A 21,820-nucleotide genomic window follows, 5' to 3' on the forward strand; every position below is an offset into this window, starting at 1 on the left:
GATATTATCAAGACTGGGTATAGTACTCTAACAAATGGTCCTTAAACTCTAGATGAGATCAAGGCACATGAGAATAATGCAAAGGCTAGAGTTGCAGTCTTCAATTGCTTAAGTGAATCATTATTTGTCAGGGTTATGTGGTTGAAGTCTACTAAACAAATATGGGAGAAGTTTGAGTAGTGTATATGAAGGTGATTTGAAGACAAAGAAAGCCAAATTGACAAATCTAAAACACAAATTTGAGAACTTGAGGATGTTTGATGATGATAACATTGAAGGATATCAACACTAAGTAAATGAGAACGTGAGTGCAATTATGGATATTTATGGAAAATTAGAAGAAAGTGAAGTTGTGAGAAAAGTAATGGTAATATTTCCTAAATGCTACAAATCTAAGAAGTATGTCATTGAAGAAAGTCATGATATGGAAAAATACACTTTGGATCAACTCTATGGCTAGCTCTCTACCTTTGAGATTGTTGAGCTGGATTATTCGAGAAAGGAGAAGAAAAAAGTAGCATTTAAAGTTACCAACAAGATTGAAGATGAATCTGAAGAAAGAAATGCCATGGATCAGATAGAATAAAATTTTCTGAGAAGACTGAAGAAAGGATCTGAAAAATACAAAGTTACCCTTCAAGTGTTTTGATTGTGTAAGAATTGGTCATTGTGGCTCTAGATGCACTTACAAGAAAGATTATGGCAAGAGACATTATGGTGATAATGATAGAAATAACAATTACAAATGGAATGATAGAAATAAGAAAATACATGACATAAAAAGGCATAAGAATAATTTCTATTCAATGGAGACTTGTTCATCTAAAGAAGAAGATGGTGATGACTCAAATGTAGAATCATTATTTTTAGCCATAAAGGAGAAGAATACAAAAAAGTATGGCAATATGAAAGATATGAAGAACAGTGTAAAAAATGCATTACATGCATAGGTGGAGCCTAAAGCATGGATAATTGTTTCTGGATGTCTAAATCATATGACAAGTGATAAAGGAAAGTTCGTTGATTTCAAGAAGTAGGATGGTGGATCCATAAAGTTTTCAAGTGAGGAATTTGCACTTATATGTGGTAAAGGAACTATTTCCATTGATGGTTATTATGTTAAGAGTCCAATACATACTATTTTGAGTGAGTCAAATGTGCAGTAAGGGTTATAAGCTCATATTTCATGGGTTCGAATGTGAAACCAGAAAAAGGAAGTTCCAGGAGACTAGTTTTAGAAGGTATAAGAACTAATGGCAATGCCTACAATGTGAAGGATAATAGTGGAAGAAGTTGTTTGCTAGTGCGAGGCAGTGAATGTTGGTTGTGGCACAAAAGGATGGGACATATAAACTTTGAAAAATATGGTAAAGATCAGTACTACTCATTGTGAGAGAGTTGTTAAAGATTATCAAACATGTTGATATTATGTCTAGAGAATGTTAGTTGGTAAACCAAACAAAGAGGAGATTCAAGAACAAGGAGCATTCAATCTCAAATCCTTTGGAGTTGATTTATTCAAATTTATGTGGTCCGACAAGAACAAGAGGACTGAATGGTGAAAGTTTATGTTGCTTATTGATGATTATTCTAGAATGACATGGGTTACTTTCTTAAGAGAAAAATATAAAGCATTAGAAAGGCTTAAAGTATTCAAGACTATGATTGAGAATCAAGTAGATGGTAAGAGAAAATGTTTAAGGTCTAATAGAGGAGGAGAGTTTAAATCAAATGGAGTTGATAGAATATGTGAAGCACATGGTATTGGAAGACATTTTTTGCTCCTAAGACTCATCAACAAAATAGAGTTGTTGAAAGAAAGAATAAGATTGTTGTTGAAATGGCTATAACTATGTTGAGGGGTGCTAACCTACCTAGTGTGTATTAGAAAGAAGTTGTGCATATTGATGTTTGAATTCTTAACAAGGTACAAGTAAGAATAAATCACACAAAGACACCTCGAATTAAAGGCCTCCTATAGTCAAGTATTTCAAAATCTTTAGAAGAAAGTGCTACATAAGGAGAGATAAGGAAGATCCATGGAATTTTGATGCAAGATCATATGAAGGAATATTTTTGGGATACTCTACAAGGAGTAAGGCAAATTATTGTTACAATAAGAGGTTGAATAAAATTGTGGAGAGTGTGAATGTCGAAGTGAGTGAAGAATGGAATCAAACTATACCAAAATTTGAGACTTGAATAAATGTTATCCCTATTATTTTGAAAGAGAAGGTTGCTTCAAAAGATAAAGAAGAGACAATTGTAGAATAAAAATAACCTAGACAAACACCTAAGACAACAATAAAGTATGTGCTAAAGAATCATTCAAAAGGTCATATCATTGAAGACAAGGATAAAGGAATTTAAAAAAGGAGAAGACTTGTAGAAACCAGTGAACAAGAAAATAATTGTTTCTTATCTCAGGTGGAGCCAAAGACCTATGTGGAAACTAGCAAGGATGAAAGTTGGATAAAGGCGATGGAAGAGGAACTAAATCAGATAGAGAAGAATCAAACATGCAAATTGGTACCTAGGCTAGTGGATTAGAATGTGATAGGAACTAAGTGGGTGTTTCGGGACAAGCTAAATGAAAATGGAGAAGTCACAAAGAATGAGACAAAATTGGTTTGTAAAGGTTATTCACAAGTGAAGGTATATACTTTGAGGGGACATTTGTTTTAGTAGAAAGAATGGAGGCTATAAGGATATTTCTTGAATTTGTTGCTTATAAGAACTTTAAGGTATATCAGATGGATGTCAAGTGAACATTATTGAATGGAGAACTTTAAGGTATGCAAGGTTGGATAGGTATTTATTACAACAGAATTTTAAAAAAGGTATTGGAGATAGCAATCTTTATTTCAAAGTGGAAGGTGATAAATTGTTGATTGTTGTTGTGTATGATGATGATATCATATTTGGAGGAGATGGTGATGTATGTAAGACATTTTTTGAAGAAATGCAAAAAGTTTTTGAGATTTCAATGATAGGCAAATTGTCATTTTTACTTAGTCTTCAAGTTACAAATCAAAAGAAGGCATTTTCATTTCGTAAACCAAGTATATCAAGGAGATGTTGAAGAAGTTTGACATGGAGGATTGTAAACTATTAACTTTTATGGAAATTGGTTATAAGTTAAGCAAGGATGATGAATCTCCAAACATTGATCAATTTCAATATATAGATGTGCGGTTGTATGAGTCGATGTATAGAATTTGCGTGAATTGATGTGAAGTGGATGTGAATAATATGCAAGAAGATTTGGTGCAACAGAAGTGCGAAAGTTAGTTTGTGAAGAGCTTTGATGATGATATATTAACTATGACAGTGCTTTGAGACAGTGATTGATGTCGGTTTTATTTTCCATAATATTGACTGCTTGACACAATGATTCAAGGACAATTTCACAATCAAAATATCTTGTTCATTTCAATCCATCTATTCCCTATACTTGTTGTAAGATAGTGTGTTCCTTTTGGCACTTTGTGCAATCCTTTGTATCTTGCCCTGAGATAGTGAATCTCAATAATGCAAGTCTCATGTATCTTTCCCTAAGGTTGTGTGTTTTATAAGTCCAATTAGGTGCAGTGAGCTCCTTGGCCTTGATCCTAAAATTGAAATTAGTTATTCATATTTTGAGTGTGATTCTCATCATGGCTTTTCCTTGTTTAGGGTTTTCCATGTAAATTTGGTCTTTAGGTGTATATTATGCTTTGTGGTTTCATGTTTCATAACTATAGTAATAAGTTAATTGCGTCTTGAAGATTAAAATATTATAAGTAGAGTAATTTCAGGTCTGGAATAATTCACCCCTCCTCCTTTTAGTCTCGTGATGTGTTCAATACAAACTATCTCACATAGACACTTGTATAGGAATACAATATGCAGTGGGTATAGTTTGTGGTAGGGAAATGTTTAATCTTTCAATAATAAATCCAACACCTTAGGGAAACCCCTTGTTCTTGAAAACCCAAAAGTGAACAAAATATTACCCACCTCAACTGTTGGTCCTTTCCTTCCCAAACTTAAGACATGTTTGTGGTGATTTTCCTAGGTTTGACACCCCTAACATTTGGGAAACTATCCTACCTTATGATTTATGTTCTATATGTCAAATCACCAACAATGCCTTTATTTTTTAAATCTATCTCTAAACCCATTATATAGAACACTCTATTTTATTCTATATTACATAATCAAATAATAAATCAAATCTAAGATCTAATTGTCTCACAGTTACTTTCCACTTGTTCTTTGTATTTTATTATCTAGTACTCCTTTTTTGTATGTCTCATTTTATAATATCCTTGTCTTTATTAAAATTCTTATTGAACTCATGCTCCCAATTAGGATGATTTATATCTCATATTTTTTTATATAATTACAAATCAGAAGCCCAATTGTCATTCTTCAAGTTGCTTCTTTCATCCACCTCAATTCCTACACATATTCTTATCTACATCCACTGTTACTATGAATACTGTGTTTTTCCTCTAATTAAATATTTGTTACCTTGATATATCGCAATATCATTTTACTTGATGTATCACTCAATTATTTAGTTTAACCTATGTTTGATTTCTATGCAAGATCCTATATCAACTTGATTAGTATTTAGCTACCTCGCTTTATATAGCCACACCAATTTGACATTCATTGGCATTAAAGTATATTATTATGTCTTGAAACTCCAATTAAAAAATATATCCTATGAGATAATATCTTATATTGATTTAATAAGTGTAATTTTATTTGAGTCATTAATAATGTGAACTATAAATCTTAAATAATCAACATGTACAATGGACAAATTATGACCCATTAACTTAATATGTACTTAAATAATTGTTGAACACACCATAGGATTAAGAGGGGGGCATGAATTAGTCTAGACCTTAAAAAAAAGTTCAATTTTGGTCTATAATACCTAAAATCACAAAATCACAATTTACTTATTACTGCAATTATGAAACATGGAAGCACAATGAACACATGAACACTAGATTTACATGAAAAACACTAAATAAGGAAAAAAAAAAAACACAATGAGAATCACACAAAAATCTAAATAATTGGTTACAATGTTTTAGGCTTAAGGACAAGGAGCTCACAACACCTGATTGGACTTGCAAGACTAAGGCACATAACCTTAGGGCAAGATACAAAAGTTCGTACGAGCTACCAAAAGAAACACAACTTCTTCTAGCAGGTACTGGTAATAGATGAATTGAAATGAACAAGATCTCTTGATCATAAAATTATCCTTGAACCACTATGTCAAGCGACAAATATTATAACAAACACATTTGACAATGACCATTGTCTTAACACTATCACACAAAAGATATCATCATCAAATCTCTTCACAAACTAAATTTTGCACCAAATCTACTTGCATATCATTCACATCCACTTCACATGAATCCACACATATTACACACCTCAACTACACACACACACACATATTCATTGAAACTCTCAACAAGGTCAACCACAACTAGAATTTACTTTATTACATACATAAATTTTGCCACCTAGACCTATAATGTTAATTGTGGTCCACTAAAGGGGACCCAAAGACATCATAACACATCCTCCAAAGTTGATTCCAACAAGTTGCACATGCTAGAATATTCACAAAAGTCAACGTCAATTGTAACATGTAGAACAACAAGGAAACATGTTAACTAGTCGAACAAAAAAGAATCACCAATGTAAAATACATAATTCAGATCCATACACACCATGGTGAGACCCATATAAACATCTAAACTCAACCTCCAATGTAAAATACATAATTCAAATCCATACACACCATGGTGAGACCCATATAAACATCTAAACTCAACCTACAATGCATATCGAGACCAAAAGGGTATGATCCAGATAAGATACATCACCTTGATCAGTCGAAAACCAATCTAGCTGAAAACACTAAACTCATAACAACATAAATTTACTTTCTAATCAAACCAACACTAAAAAACTAAAATGGAACACTACACAAACCAAATGAAAATGCCCTCCCAGCCACAACACTTGAATCCAAATACTAGAGAACTACTAATCATTTGAGAAACAAAGGACCTATAAACTTGATAGTGCATCACACACAAATCATAAACTATATATGAAAAATTGCAAACCATAATCTTTACAATATATAGGAATGCAAAGCATTCTTTTATCGAGACATTAAATGCTCTTTCCTACATATAAATATTATTTCTTACATATTGAAACTTCCACTACACCAACCTTACAAAAACACCTCAACAACACTATTAAACCACAAAAAACATCAGAACACTAACTTTCAAACCATCCAAAACACATAGTGACATAAATGACAACACCAAACATGTTGACATCAATAACAACACAACTAAAATACTCAAGTTCCTGATATTCTCTTACTTTTTCATTGATGACAACACTTGTACCACCAACAACACACATATTCTATCCTTCTCCTAATCACCCTATATCTCTCTCCCCCTTTGACATCAAGGACAAAGGACAAACAAAAATAAATAACAATTACATTAAAGATGCTTCTCCCCCTTTTAGAATACTACAACAATCCATTTGCAAACACACACTATATTTCTCCCCTTCAGAGGAACAACCGCACCATTCTAAGAGGCAAAATATGAACTATAAATTTCCTCCTAGACAAAATGTATCTAGTTTGAAGGAGTGGAAAAAACCCCTAACTTATACCAAAGATACTCAAAAGTATCATTTGCCAATGCCTTAATAAAGATATTTGCAATCTATTCCTTAGTTGGTACATACTCCAATATGACTTCCTTCTTTACAACCTTCTCTCTTAAGAAATGATACTAAATTGAAATGTTCTTAGTCCTTGAATGCATCATTAGATTCTTTAAAAACTTAATTGTACTTGTATTATCACACATAATAGGATTTGCCTCATCATATTCCACCTTTATATCCTTAAGAGTTTGCTTCACCCACATGACTTGAGTACAACAACATGTTGCAACAATGTATTCTACCTTTGCAGAAGATAATGACATTGAATCTTGTTTCTTACTTAACCAAGAGACCAATTTGTCTCCCAAGAAAAAATGTTAAATATTTTAATGCACAAGACAACTAAGAAGGGGGGGGGGGTGTGAATCAGTTGTATAAGATCTTAAATCTATTTCTTAAATCACATCTATAATAACTTAACTTTAATACATAATCCACATAAAGATATGACCATGAAAAACCAGAACATTCCATACACAATGAAACACTATATTTTATGTGCAAAACCCCGTTAGGGGAAAAACCACAAAGAATTCACTCTCAATATATGAACACCTATTAGGGTGACATTGGTCAAGGTGATTTTTGCAAAGAAAGGCTCACTGCCTGAGAGAAAGAAAGATAGGCTAACTACCATAAAGCTCATTGCCAAAATGAAGAAGAATAAAAGAGAAATAATCCACCACTAATGCAATTCTGCAACCGCAAGATCTATAGATACCTTCATCTCACTACTTCCAGTATCTAATACATGAAATCTCACACTGCTCAACACTTTTCACCAACTCTAACACCAATCACCAAATAGTTAAGAAGATAGATCCTCTTTCACACACCTTCATCGCATTTCACTTTCTTTCACATACTCCTCCATACACAACACCCACAAACCACTATATATCATCCTTGATGGTATGATGAAAGAATAAGAATCCTATCAACTACTGAGAGGGGGGGGGGGTGAATCAATAGATAGAAAAACTGATACTAACTTCACCAATCTCAAAATCAATCTCTCAAAGTAAACTTAGAACTATCAATGCAATATCACTGTCAAGATAAAAACCCTCAAGATAAACCAGTTGACTGTTACAACAAACTAACAGTAAGCAACTTCAAATTCATAAACATCCAAATTCTTTTACTTATGTCAGTAAAACTTCATTTCACAATGATTCTGGCTATCATGACTTATCAAAGTGGATTAAGTAGTTAAGCAAATCAACCATAAGAACATGACCACAAAAATATTCACCACTTGACACAATATTTTTTGACGTGGAAACCCAAATGGGAAAAACCACGATGAGATGAGACTCACAAGATAACTATCTGAACTCTTCTGAAGTTCGCCCTGTTAGGAGCCTAGCCTATTAAAGCTTTACAAAAGTCATGTTAAGAACATATCCTCTTAGGGACCACCCAGTTAGGGGATTGACTATAATGCCTTGTTAGAAGCAATAACCTATAAGGAGTAACCTCGGTAGAGGATTTGAAAATCCAAGCTAATGGATCGCCTGGTTAGAGGATTTGAATAAAACCAAGCTTTTTAGAGCTTACCCGGTTAGGGGATTTCAATTATGTTGTAATTTTTAGAAAACAATAGGAGTTTGTTGATCTATTTGAATAGCACTACACTTGCTTGTTCAGATCCTTTTCATGCTCCTATTTGCCTTTACTCAAACTGAAGATACATCATCAAGTTCGACAACCACACACTCAACTAAAACTTTGCCAATTCTGAAACTAAACAACTCACCGACCTTATAAACAAATCAATTAGGTCGGTAACACAACAAAAACTTAATTCTCCCATAGAGATTACAAACAAGTCGGTTCAAGTATGACCATTGGATTACATAGCAATCTATGCACATCAATCAAGAAAACCTCTATCACTCCTTGATCACCGCTTCATCGAACTCAGTAACTCATCACGCGCTTTGCATTACATGCAATATACATGCTCATTCCCTAGACAAAAACTATTTCAACAATGCACCAAAATCACTTGAAATTCTCTTCATACAATAATCATACGTGTCATAATCATTACCGCTCATCATCAGATCATAAACCAATATAACCAATTCACCAAACTTAATCGATTAGGGTTTATCAAAACAACAAGTAGGGTTTACCGGTTCAACTCTCCAATACATAGCAATACCAGTTCACTCCACAAACTTACTTACCGGTTATATTTTCCTTCACTTAGCTCTTCCTACTGGTTACAAAACAATATTGCAATAATATCAATAATATCATTATCGGTTAATTGACATCAATGCCAACATAACATATCATTAATACAATCTTCATGCAAATGCCAACAATATCCCCCTTTGGCATTGATGGCAATACAAATATCAATACCATTGATTGTTGTGATTGTGAATAGGAATCCTGGTTTACATTACCAAGTGTTCACCTTGTCTACAACTTGTCTTCCTTCTCTCTGTCAATCATACAAATCGCATAGTTCTTCTCCCCCTTTGACAGCAATGCCAAATTCAAAGTAAAACATGTAATGTCAAATTTCACTGTTTATCATCAACAACCTACAACTCAATGCTCCCCCTGTGTAATAACTCCACTTCTACACCAATCCTGCTGTAAAATTCTGCAAGTAGCTCCGGGATTGATGTAATTTACATCATGCTCAACTGACCTCATGAAGGGGTACAACCCCTAGTGGACTTTTAAGATACTCAAAAGTAGTCTTAGGTGGAGGTTTAGTAAAGATATCTGCAAGCTGCTCCTTGGTAGAAACATGCTCCAAGATCACATGTTTACTTCACACTTTTTCCCTTAAGAAATGACAATTCAATTCAATATGCTTGGTTCGTGCATGCAAAACAGGGTTCTTGGAAATATTTATGGCACTTGTATTATCACATAAGATCTTTATAGGTTTTTAAATATTCATCTTAAAACCTTCCAAAATGTGCCTCATCCAGATAGCCTAGGTACAATTCATGTGAGCTGCAACATACTCAACTTCAGTAGTAGATTGTGATGTATAACTTTGCTTCTTACTACTCCATGAAACAAGTCTTCCTCCAAGAAAAAATGCTCCACCAGTTGTGCTTTTCCTATCATCAACATTTCCTACTCAATCTGCATCTGTTTACATCTTCAAGTCAAGTTTCCTCCATATGGATACCATAATCCATAGTCAACAGTACCTTTAAAATATCTAAAAATCCTCTTGGTTGCTATCAAATGTGTTTCCTTAGGATTCTTCTGGAATCTAGCAACTAGGCCAATTGCATGAGCTATATTCGGTCTGTTGTGAACAACATAGTGCAATTTTCCAGTCATTGACCTATATTCCTTCTCATAAATAGATGTGGATTAATCTTTCTTAGACAACTTACAACCTGTAATCATTGGTGTCCCAACTGATTTATAGTCACTCATACCAAATATCTTCAAGACCTCTTTCACATACTTAGACTGTATGATGAAGATACCATTCTTCATTTGTTGTATTTGCAAGCCTATGAAAATTTTTATTTCTCCCACTAGAAACATTTCAAACCCATTTTTCATTTCATCTGCAAAATCATTGCTCATGTCATCATTACCTCCAAATATGATATCATCTACAAATACTTCACTGACCAGTATTTTATCTCCTTCAGATTTGAGATATATGTTGCTATCTTCACTGGTTCTCAGAAAACCTATCTTCATCAGATGTGTATGAAGCCTTTCATACCATGCTCTCGATGCCTGCTTTAATCTATATAAAGCCTTATGCAATCTGCATACCATGTATTTCTCATCAATCAATGTATACTTCTTCTAGTATCCCATTCAAAAATGTTGACTTAACATCCATCTAGTATACCTTGAATTTCGTATGTGTTGCAAATGCAAGTAAAGTTCTGACACCTTCCAGTCTTGCCACTGGTGCAAAAGTCTCACCATAACCTTCTCCTTCCTCTTGTTCATAACCTTTGCAAACCAACCTAGCTTTGTTGAGAACTACAACACCATCTTCATTCAACTTGTTCTTGAGTACCCACTTAGTACCTATCACATTTTTATTTATCAGTCGGGGTACTAGGGTCCATGTGTTGTTCTTCTCAATTTGATCTAATTCCTCTTCCATAGCTTTACCCCAATGATCATCACCAAATGCTTTCTTAGCAGTTCTTGGTTCAATAGTGGAGATCATGCAAGAATTCTCTTTGATTCTTCTTCTGGTTAGTACTCCAGCATCCTTATCCCCAATAATTTGTTTAGGATTGTGAATGAGTCTGACTTATCTTGGAATAACGTGATCATTATCTGCAGGTTCATCTTCTTCATTATCATCATCTTCTTCTAAATTTATCTATTCCGGTTGAACTGGTACATCAGTATTTGCTTTACCGATTTCAGATTTCACAGTTTCTGGTTCCGAAAACAAAATGCAAGGATCTTCATCCTTTTTCTCCAAACTAGTTTCCTCTGAGACTTCAGGATATTCATCCACTCGAACATCATCACTCTCAATAATTCTCTGTGTCCGATTGTTAAAACACTTGTAGGCCTTACTCTTGGTGGAATAACCAATAAATATACCTTCATCACTTTTAGCCTCAAATTTGCTAACATAATCACCTCTCTTAATAAAACATTTAGTTCCAAATATCTTGAAATAACTAACATCATGTGATCTTCCATACCAGTATTCATAAGGATTCTTGTCCTTACCTCTTTTTACCAGAATCCGATTCATAGTGTAGACAGTTGTGTTGACAGCTTCTCTCCAAAAAAAATTCACTACACCACCTTGTATCAACATCATCCTAGCAGCTTTAACAACTGACCGATTGTTTCTTTCTATGATACCATTCTGATGTGGTGTCCTCGGTATAGAAAGTTGTCGTTTGATACCATTTTCTTCACAATATCTAGTGAATTCCTCAAAAGTAAATTCATCGCCTTGATTTGTTCTCAGACACTTTATCTTCTTACTGCTCTCCTTCTCAGCTAAGGCCCTGAATACCTTGAACTTACTAAAAGCTTTAGTCTTATCCTTCAAGAATGTGACCCACATCATCCTTGAGCAATCATCAGTGAAGGTCATAAAATATTTGTCACCTTGAATACTTTTTGTCCTTATTAGTCCACAAAGATCTGTATGAACCAAATCTAACAGATGTTCCACTGAAAAAGATTTTCTCTTGAAAGTTGAGGATGTCATCTTTCCCAACTGACATTCCTTACATAGAGCATTAACCGGTTTGTCCAAATGAAGCAAACCTCTCACTGTCTTGGACTTACTCACTTTAACAATGTTATCAAATTTTATATGACAAAATCTTCTATGCCAAAGCCAACTATCATCTATTTTTGCAATTAAACAGTTGTTGACTTTAGGATTAAGGTGAAACAAGTTACCTTTAGTTTGCTTCCCAATTGCAGTCAATTCACCTTTGCTGCCATAGATTTTGCATGTATACCATTTTTAAACTCCAATGGGTATCCTCTTTCATTGAGTTGTGCCACACTCAAAAGATTGTTCTTTATACCTTCAACCCAGTAGACATCATCTGCACTGCTCTTTCCATTAAGAGAAATAGTTCCCTTACCTTTAACCATGTAGGGTGAGTCATTACCAAATCTTACAACTCTGCTGTCAAATTCCTTCAAAGAAAGAAATTTGTTTCGATCACCAATCATGTGATGTGAACAACCACTATCAATGATCCAATCATTAGAGTTATCCATCCTAGATACTAACACCTTCTCATCAGATATCTCCTCTTTAAATAGCTACAAACATAATGTCTTCATTAGCATCACCATTAGATTCCTCATCAGTGATACCACCATCAACAACAATAAGACAATCTCTTTTGCCTTTACCCTTATACTTCTTGAATTTCTCTCGTTTGTGTTCATTATCACCATTAGGACAGTTAGCAGCTATGTGTCCAATCTTGTTGCATTCAAAACATTTCAAAGGTAATTTAGCTCTATATTTACCAATACCCCTGGGCAACCGCTTGGCCAACAATACTTCAAGCTCAACTAAATTGTCTTCATCATCAGCTTCTCTGTTGGATCTAGATTCATTACTGTGACTGACATCTCTACTTTTCCTCACGGATGGGTTAGAAACAAAAGCTTTAAATGCAGACTCAGATTTTTGTATACTACCATCATAACCATTTCATTCAAAAGTAGTAAGCTTGCCAATGATGGAGTCAAGGGCTACCTTAGTTTTGTCAATAGACTTTAGCTCTTGAATGGCTACAACTCGGATAGCATAGACCGGTAGTAGGGTTCTTGGTACCTTACTGATTACTATGGAATATTCTACTTTACCTCATGCACTATTAATTTCACTGACTATCTCTTTATCCTTTGACCATACTGCTGGATATTCTCACCTTCAGCCATCCGCATGTCATTAAACTTTTCTCTTAGAATCTTTTCTTTAGCAATCTTAACATGTTCATCGCCGCTATAAATCTCTTCAAGTTTTTTCCATACCTCATATGCAGTCTCTAGAACATGAACATCTACATACTCTGCATCAGACAAAGAACTGATAATAGCCTCTAATGCTTGTTTGTTTTCTTGTTGCTCTTTCTTCTGATCATCAGTCATAATCCCAGTAGGTACAATATATTGAGTATTAACATATTCCCTGTACTGGTTTCCTAGACTCTTGATATAAATTTTATTATGTCGCTCCATATCCTATAGTTCTCTCTATTAAACTTTGAACCTTCCTTCTTCATCATGATCTGCAAGATCTTTACCTCAAGCTGTTAGGCTTAGACCTTAGAGGACCTGATTCACTCTAATACCAATTGATGGTATGATGAAAGAATAAGAATCTAGTCAACTACTGAGAGGGGGGGGGTGAATCAGTAGATAGAAATACTGATACTAACTTCACCAATCTCAAAATCAATCTCTCAAAGTAAACTTAGAACTATCAATGCAATATCACTGTCAAGATAAACCGGTTGACTATTACAACAAACTAACAGTAAGAAACTTCAAACTCATAAACATCCAAATGCTTTTACTTATGTCAGTAAAAATTCATTTCACAATGCTTCCGATTATCATGACTTATCAAAGTGGATTAAGTAGTTAAGCAAATCAACCATAAGAACATAACCACAAAAACATTCACCACTTGACACAATATTTTTTGATGTGGAAACCCAAATGGGAAAAACCACGGTGAGATGAGACTCACAAGATAACTATCTAAACTCTTCTGAAGTTTGCCCTGTTAGGAGCCTAACCTGTTAAAGCTTTACAAAAGTCATGTTAAGAACAGATCCTGTTAGGGACCACCTGGTTAAGGGATTGACTATAATGCCTTGTTAGAAGCAATACCTTGTAAGGAGTAACCTCGGTAGAGGATCTAAAAATCCAAGTTAATGGATCACTTGGTTAGAGGATTTGAATAGAACCAAGCTTGTTAGTGCTTACTCGGTTAGAGGATTTCAATTTTGTTGTAATTGTTAGAAAACAACAGGACTTTTCTGATTTGTTTGAATAGCACTACACTTTCTTGTTCAAATCCTTTTCATGCTCCTATCTGTCTTTACTCAAACTGCAGATACATCATTCGGTTTGGCAACCACACACTCAATTAAAACTTTGCCAATTTTGAAACTAAACAACTCATCGACCTTATTAACAAATCAATTAGGTCGGTAACACAACAAAAACCTAATTCTCTCATAGAGATTACAAACAAGTTGGTTCAAGTATGACTGTTGGATTACATAGCAATATCTGCACATCAATCAAGAAAACCTCAACCACCCTTGATCACCGCTTCATCGAACTCAGTAACTCATCACGCACTTTGCATTACATGAAATATACTTGCTCATTCCCTAGACAAAAACAGTTTCAAAAATGCACCAAAATAACTTGAAATTCTCTTCATACAATAATCATATGTGTCATAATCATTACCGCTCATCATCAAATCATAAACCAATATAACCAATTCACCAAACTTAATTGGTTAGGGTTTATCAAAACAATAGGTAGGGTTTACCGGTTCAACTCCCCAATACATAGCAATACCGGTTCACTCCACAAACTTACCTACCGGTTACAGTTTCCTTCACTTAGCTCTTCCTACCAGCTACAAAATAATGTTATAATAATATCAATAATATCATTACCGGTTAATTGACATCAATTACAACATAACATATCAATAATGCAATCTTCATGCAAATGCCAACAATCCTCACATATGAAAAGTCTCCCAAGGTCGTCTAAGCAACTTAATCGAACATAATTCAAATTAGGTTGACACTAAACATTATTGTGGTGGAAAATAATGTAAAGTGGACCACAACACATCTTAACTACGATGCAAATAATTATCAAACACGTTATACAACAATCCATAATCCTCGAAGCAACAATATGAAGTGTTAACACTTGAGGTCAACCAAACCTAGAGTAAACATTATCAAACTTGAAACCATACATCTGAAGCCCAAGAACACGTGTCAACTAAATAGAATGAAGCTAAGGTCATTATCAACTTAACTCCAAAACCACAATGCCAAAAACCATAACACAAAGAAATGCGTAGCATGCATTTCATACAAACACTTTCAAACACTATCAAGCACACTGGTAAAAACAAATTCCTTTTCACAACAATTCAAAGCACCAAATCTAGAATACAACATCTCTAGACATAGCTTAAAAACATGTATCGAAACTGCATGAATAGATATACAACATAGAAGATATGCAGAGAAATTCTCTCAACACAACTACATAGAAAACTCAACATCACTTATTCCAGCCAATCACTAATGACAAACAAAGTAAGTTGACATCAATAACAACACATAAGAAGGTCATTCTGATCAACCTTGCAACAAAATCCACCACCACTTTTACTTCTCCTATCATCAACATAGTTGACCCAATTAGCATCTGTATATGCTTTCAAAGTAAAATCATCAGTCTTCTTATACCACAATCCATTTTCTAAAATCCCTTTTAAGTATTTGAATATCCTTTTTACTACTTGATCACAAGATTTCTTAGGATTAGCTTGATATTTGGCAACCAAACAAATATTTTGTATAATATCTGATCTTGAAGTATTCAAATACAATAATCCTCCAAGCATAGATCTATATTGTTTCTGATCAACATCTAGAGATTCATCATTCTTTCTTATCTTACAAATAGTATCCATATTGGTTGTAGCCAGTTTAGAATTCTCTATCCCAAATTTATTCCGCATCTCCTTGATATACTTGATTTGAGAAATGAAAATGCCTTTTTTTATTGTGTAACGTAAAGACCAAGGAAAATGATAGTTCATCTATCATAGACATCTCAAATTGCTTTTACATCTCTTCTACAAACTTCTTACATACATCATCATCTACTGCAAATATGATATCATCAACACACACAACAAAAATCAACAATTTAGCACCTTCAACTTTGAAATAAAGATTTCTATTAGTAGTACTTTTTCTGAAATTCATCTACAACAAATACTTATCCAGCCTTGTGTACTTGGAGTTTTCTTGAGTCCATAAAGTTCATTCTTGAGTCTACAAGCTATATCTAGATCTTTTGAAAAATTCAAAATCATCTAGTTGGTCAATGTATACTTCTTCAAGTTCTCCATTCAATAATTCTAAATTAACATCCATCTAATATACCTTAAAGTTCTTATATACAACAAATGCAAGAAACATCCTTATAGCCTCTATTCTTGCCACCAAAGCAAATAACTCCTCAAAATATATGCCTTCAACATGTGAATAACCCTTGCATACAAATATTTCCTTATTCCTAGTGACTTTTCCACCTTCATTTAGTTTGTTCTAGAATACCCACTTAGTTCCTATCACATTCTTATTTACTGGTCTAGGTATTGATTCCCATGTCTGATTCTTCTCTATCTATTTTAACTCCTCTTCCATGGTCTTTATCAAAATTTCATCCTTACTTGTATCCACATAGGTCTTTGGCTCCACTTGAGATAGGAAACAATAATTTGCTTGTTCGCTAGTTTCTACAAGTCTTCTTCTTGTTTGAAATCCTTTATTGTTGTCTCCAATGATCTATTCCTCTGAGTGATTCTTTCGCACATACTTTGTTGGTGTCTTAGGTATTTTTTCAAATGTCTTTTCCTCTCCACTCATCTCTTCTTTATCGTTTAGAGCAACCTTCTTTTTTTTAAACACCATAACAACTTTTGTCTCAGTCCCAAATTTATGTACAATCTCAGCCCAACTCCATTTTTAACTAACTCTAATATTTTAACTCTCCACAATTTTATTTAGCCTCTTGTTGTAATAATAATACACCTTCTTTTAGAGTATCTCAAAAATATTCCTTCATGTGACCTTGCATTAAACTTCCTTATATCTTCCTCATCTCTCCTTATGTAGCACTTGCTTCCAAAGATTTTGAAATAAATCACTGTGGGAGGTCTTCTATTCTATGGTTCATAAGGTGTCCTTGTATGATTCACTCTTATTTGTACCTTGTTGAGAATTCAAACAATGGTATGCACATTTTGTTTCCAATACACATTAGGTAGGTTATCATCCTTCATCACACTTCTAGTCATTTCCACAATAGTCCTATTCTTTCTTTCAACAACTCCATTCTGTTAAGGGGTCCTAGGAGCATATTGATGTCTTTTAATACCATGTTGTTCACATAATCTATCAAATTCATTTGATATAAATTCTCATCCTCTATCAAATCTTAAACATTTGATCCTAGCACCAACTTGATTCTCAACCATAAACTTTAATACTTTATTTTCTAATGCTTTGGATTTTTCTCTCAAGAAAGTAACCCATGTTATTCTAGAATAATCATAAATAAGAAATATTAAATACCTTTCACCATTTAGTCCTCTTGTCCTTGTAGGTTTGCATAGATCTATATGAATCAAATCCAAAGATTTTGAAGTTGAATACTCATTGTTCTTGAATCTCCTCTTTGTTTGCTTTCCCAACTGACATTCCTTGCACATAGTATCTACAGGTTTAATAATATTTTACAAATCTCTCACAACATGAGTAGAATTGATCCTCACCATATTGTCAAAATTGATATGTCCCATCCTTTTATTCCACAACCAACATTTGTTGCTACATGCCAACATACATGCGCTTCCTCTTTTATCCTTCATATAATAATAATTTCCATTAGTTATTATATCTTCGACATCTAATCTCTCAAAACTTTTTTTTTTTTCCATATTCAAACCCATAAATATGAGCTTGTATCTCTTACTACATATCTAACTCACACTTAAAAGATTATGTCTCATACCCTTAATATAATAAAGATCATTAGCCTTATGCTTGTCATCAATGGAAATATTAAATTTTCCACAAATAGGTGCAACTTCCTCACCTCCAAATTTTACAGAACCACCATAATACTTCTCAAAGTCAATGAACTTTCCTTTATCACTTGTCATATGATTTGAACATCCAGACTCAATTATCCATGCTTTAGGACCTACTTTTGCCTTTAATTCAGTCTTTACACTTATTGGATTTTCACTATTCTCCACTCCTTCCTAATTATTAGACCTTCCATTATTATTCTCATCTATAGCTAAAACCAATGATTCTTGATTTGAGTCGTCTGCATCTTCATCCTCGGATGAATAAGTCTCTATTGAACAAAAATTCTTCTTGGGTCTATCTTAGTCATCTATCTTCTTATTCATATTATTCCATTTACATAATTGTCCTTTTCCTTACTATCATCATCATATCTTCTACCATAATGTTCCTTATAAGTACATCTAGAAGCATAATGACCAATTCTTGTATAGTTGAAACATTTGAAGGGTAACTTACCTTTGTATTTTCTGAATCCTTTCTTTAATATCCTCATGAAGTTTGCTTCTATCCCATCCATGTCATTTCTTCCTTTAGGTTCATCTTCAATCTTCTTGGTAGCCTTGAATGCTTCTTCTATCTTCTCCTTTTGGAAATCATCTAGTTCAACAGTCTCAAACGCAAAGAGAAATCCATACAACTGATCCAAGGTGTATTTATCCATATCATGACTTTCTTCAATAGTATACTTCTTATCTTTGTAGCATTTAGAAAGTGTTAGCATTACTTTTCTCACCACTTAAGTTTCTACTAATGTTATACTAATACCCCTAATTGCACTCACAATCTCATTTACTTGATGTATATAGCTTTCAATTTTCTCATCATCAGACACCATCAGGTTCTCAAATTTTTGCTTTAAATTTGTCAACATGGCTTGCTTTGTCTTCAAATCACCTTCATACACACTACTTAGCTTCTCTCAGATTTGTTTAGCAAACTTCAACCCCATAAATTTAGAGAATACTATATCACTTAAAAAAATGATAACAACAACTCTAGCCTTTGCATTATTTCATGTGTCATAACCTCATACAGACTCTAAGGACCATTTGTCAAAGCAGTATATCTAGCCTGGATAATTTTTTGTATTTTAGTCAATAAAGATTCCAAATGATATTCCATCCTTTCCTTCCAATAGGAGTAGTTTGTGTCATCAAACTTCAATGCTTTGTAATTGACTTCTTGTAACATTCTAGATCTTCCTCAAGCGGTTAACCTTCTCTAAGAGGAACCAAGATTTGATACCAATTGTTGAATGCACCATAGGACTAAGAGGTGGGGGTGAACTAGTCCAAACCAAAAAAAAAACTTCACTTCTAATCTATAATACTTCAAATCATAATTAACTTATTACTGTAATTATGAAACATGAAAGCACAAAGAACAATGAACACATGAACACCTAATTTAAGTGAAAAACTCTAAATAGGAAAAAACCACGATGAGAATCACATTGACAATATAAATAATTAATTACAATGTTTTAGGCTCAAGGCCACAGAGCTCATAGCACTTGGTAGGACTCACAAGACCAAGGTGCACAACCTTAGGGTAAGATACATAGGTCTATATAAGCTACCAAGAGGAACACACCTTGATATGATAAGAAGATGGAATAGATGAATCAAAATGAACAAGATCTCCTGATTATAAAATTGTTCTTGAACCACTGTGTTAAGTGACCAATATCATGGAAAACACATTTGATGATGACCAATATCTCAACACATTATCAAATCAAATATATCATGATCAAAGCTTTTCACAAACTTACTTTCGCACCAGATGTGCTTGCATATCATTCACATCCACTTCACACCAATTCATGCACATTCCATACCTCAACTCATACAACCACACATCTATATATACAAGATTATTCATTGAAGCTCTCAAAAAGGTTAGCCATAAACAAAATATATAATATTACAAAAATTCAACCACTTGGACCTATAACATTTATTGTGGTCCACTCTAGGAGATAAAAGGGACCTAAACATATCACACCACATCCTTGAAAGTCGATTCCAATAGGTCACACATGCTAGAATATTCACCAAAGTTGGCATACACCATAACGTGTAGAACAAGGAAACACATTAACCGACTAACCCAAAAAAATCTCCAATACAAAATACATAATGCAGATCCACACATACCAGGGTCAGATGCATATCAACATCCAATCTCAACCTCTGATGCATATCCAAACCAAAAGGGTATGATATAGATAAAATACACCACCTCAATCAGTCCCAAACTAACTATCAACATTGAACATAGAACAACATAACTTCACTTTTTGATCGAACCACCAAAAAACTGAACTAGAAAATTGTACAAACCAAATGAACATGTCCTCAAAGCCGCAACACTTGAATCCACATACGAGAGAACCACCAAGCATTATTTAAAACAGTTTTGACAGACACTTCACTATCAGAAATATCAACAACCAAATATATCATCTAAGCAAAAGAGCTCCTATAAACTTGATAGTGCAGCATACATAGATCATAAATATTATATCCAAAATCGTAAACCATAATCTTCACAATCAGGAGGAATGCAAAGCTTTCTTGCATTGGGACATCAAATACTCTTTCCTGCATATAATTACTACGTCCTACATATTTAAACTTCCACTACACTGATCTTCTGGAAACACCTCAACAACACCATCATACCACACAACAACATTAAAAAACTCAATTTTGGGCCATCCATAACACACAATTTGACATCAATGACAACACAACTCAACAACTCAAGTTCCCAACAAAAATGTCTATGGACATCATTATATTCATATAAAATTTCATCACAACACTTTTAACCTTAGATAAACATTTTTATAGTGTTCTAAAATCACATATTCACTATCCAATAGGCTATGTGGTTTATGATTAAGCTTCCTCATAATGATTTATAATAAATCTCAAATGTAACAATGGCAGGTCACTACATTGACACCTAGATTTAGATCAAATAGTGACAAAATATTGGGAGGATCCTCATAAAGGTATGCCTTTGAATTTGGTAATAGTGGTCAAGTTGTAAGATTGCTAGAAGACTTTGAAGCTTACAGCCTCAATGATGGTGTTTAGGGGATTGCAAAAAGAATAGGGAGTGGGGAGTCTAGTAGGACATGGGACTTGGGGACATATTCCAAAGTTCCAAGTCCCCATGAGGTTCAAAATTTGGGACTAAATGAAATAGAAGCCCAAGAGTGGGGATGTTTGAGGGGATAAGGACTTATGATCAAAGTGCCCAGGTCTATGAGACCTCTAAAGGTTAGATAAACTACCAAAGAAAAGATGACACTTAGTTGGACCTCAAAAATGAGTAATTTGAAAATGAAGTTATATTGATCTTTGAACAATCACAAACTCAATACCTTGCATAGTTTCACTTTTGTAAGGATGTGGAACTTGATGAAACTAGGGAATTAGGGGCATGCTCTAATATATTTTAAAAGTATAAAAATGAAAAAAACCCTAATTCTCCAAAAGAAAGGGAAAATTACTAGGCATTGAATATAAAGCACCCCATTAACAAATTTTCAAACCCTTGTGGGCACTTCTCAAAGATTCTCATTGATTTCTCCTCATCTAAGAATTTAAGGAGTACATTAT

The sequence above is a fragment of the Cryptomeria japonica genome, chromosome 5, assembly GCF_030272615.1.
Source record: "Cryptomeria japonica chromosome 5, Sugi_1.0, whole genome shotgun sequence".
NCBI classification, from domain to species: Eukaryota; Viridiplantae; Streptophyta; class Pinopsida; order Cupressales; family Cupressaceae; genus Cryptomeria; species Cryptomeria japonica.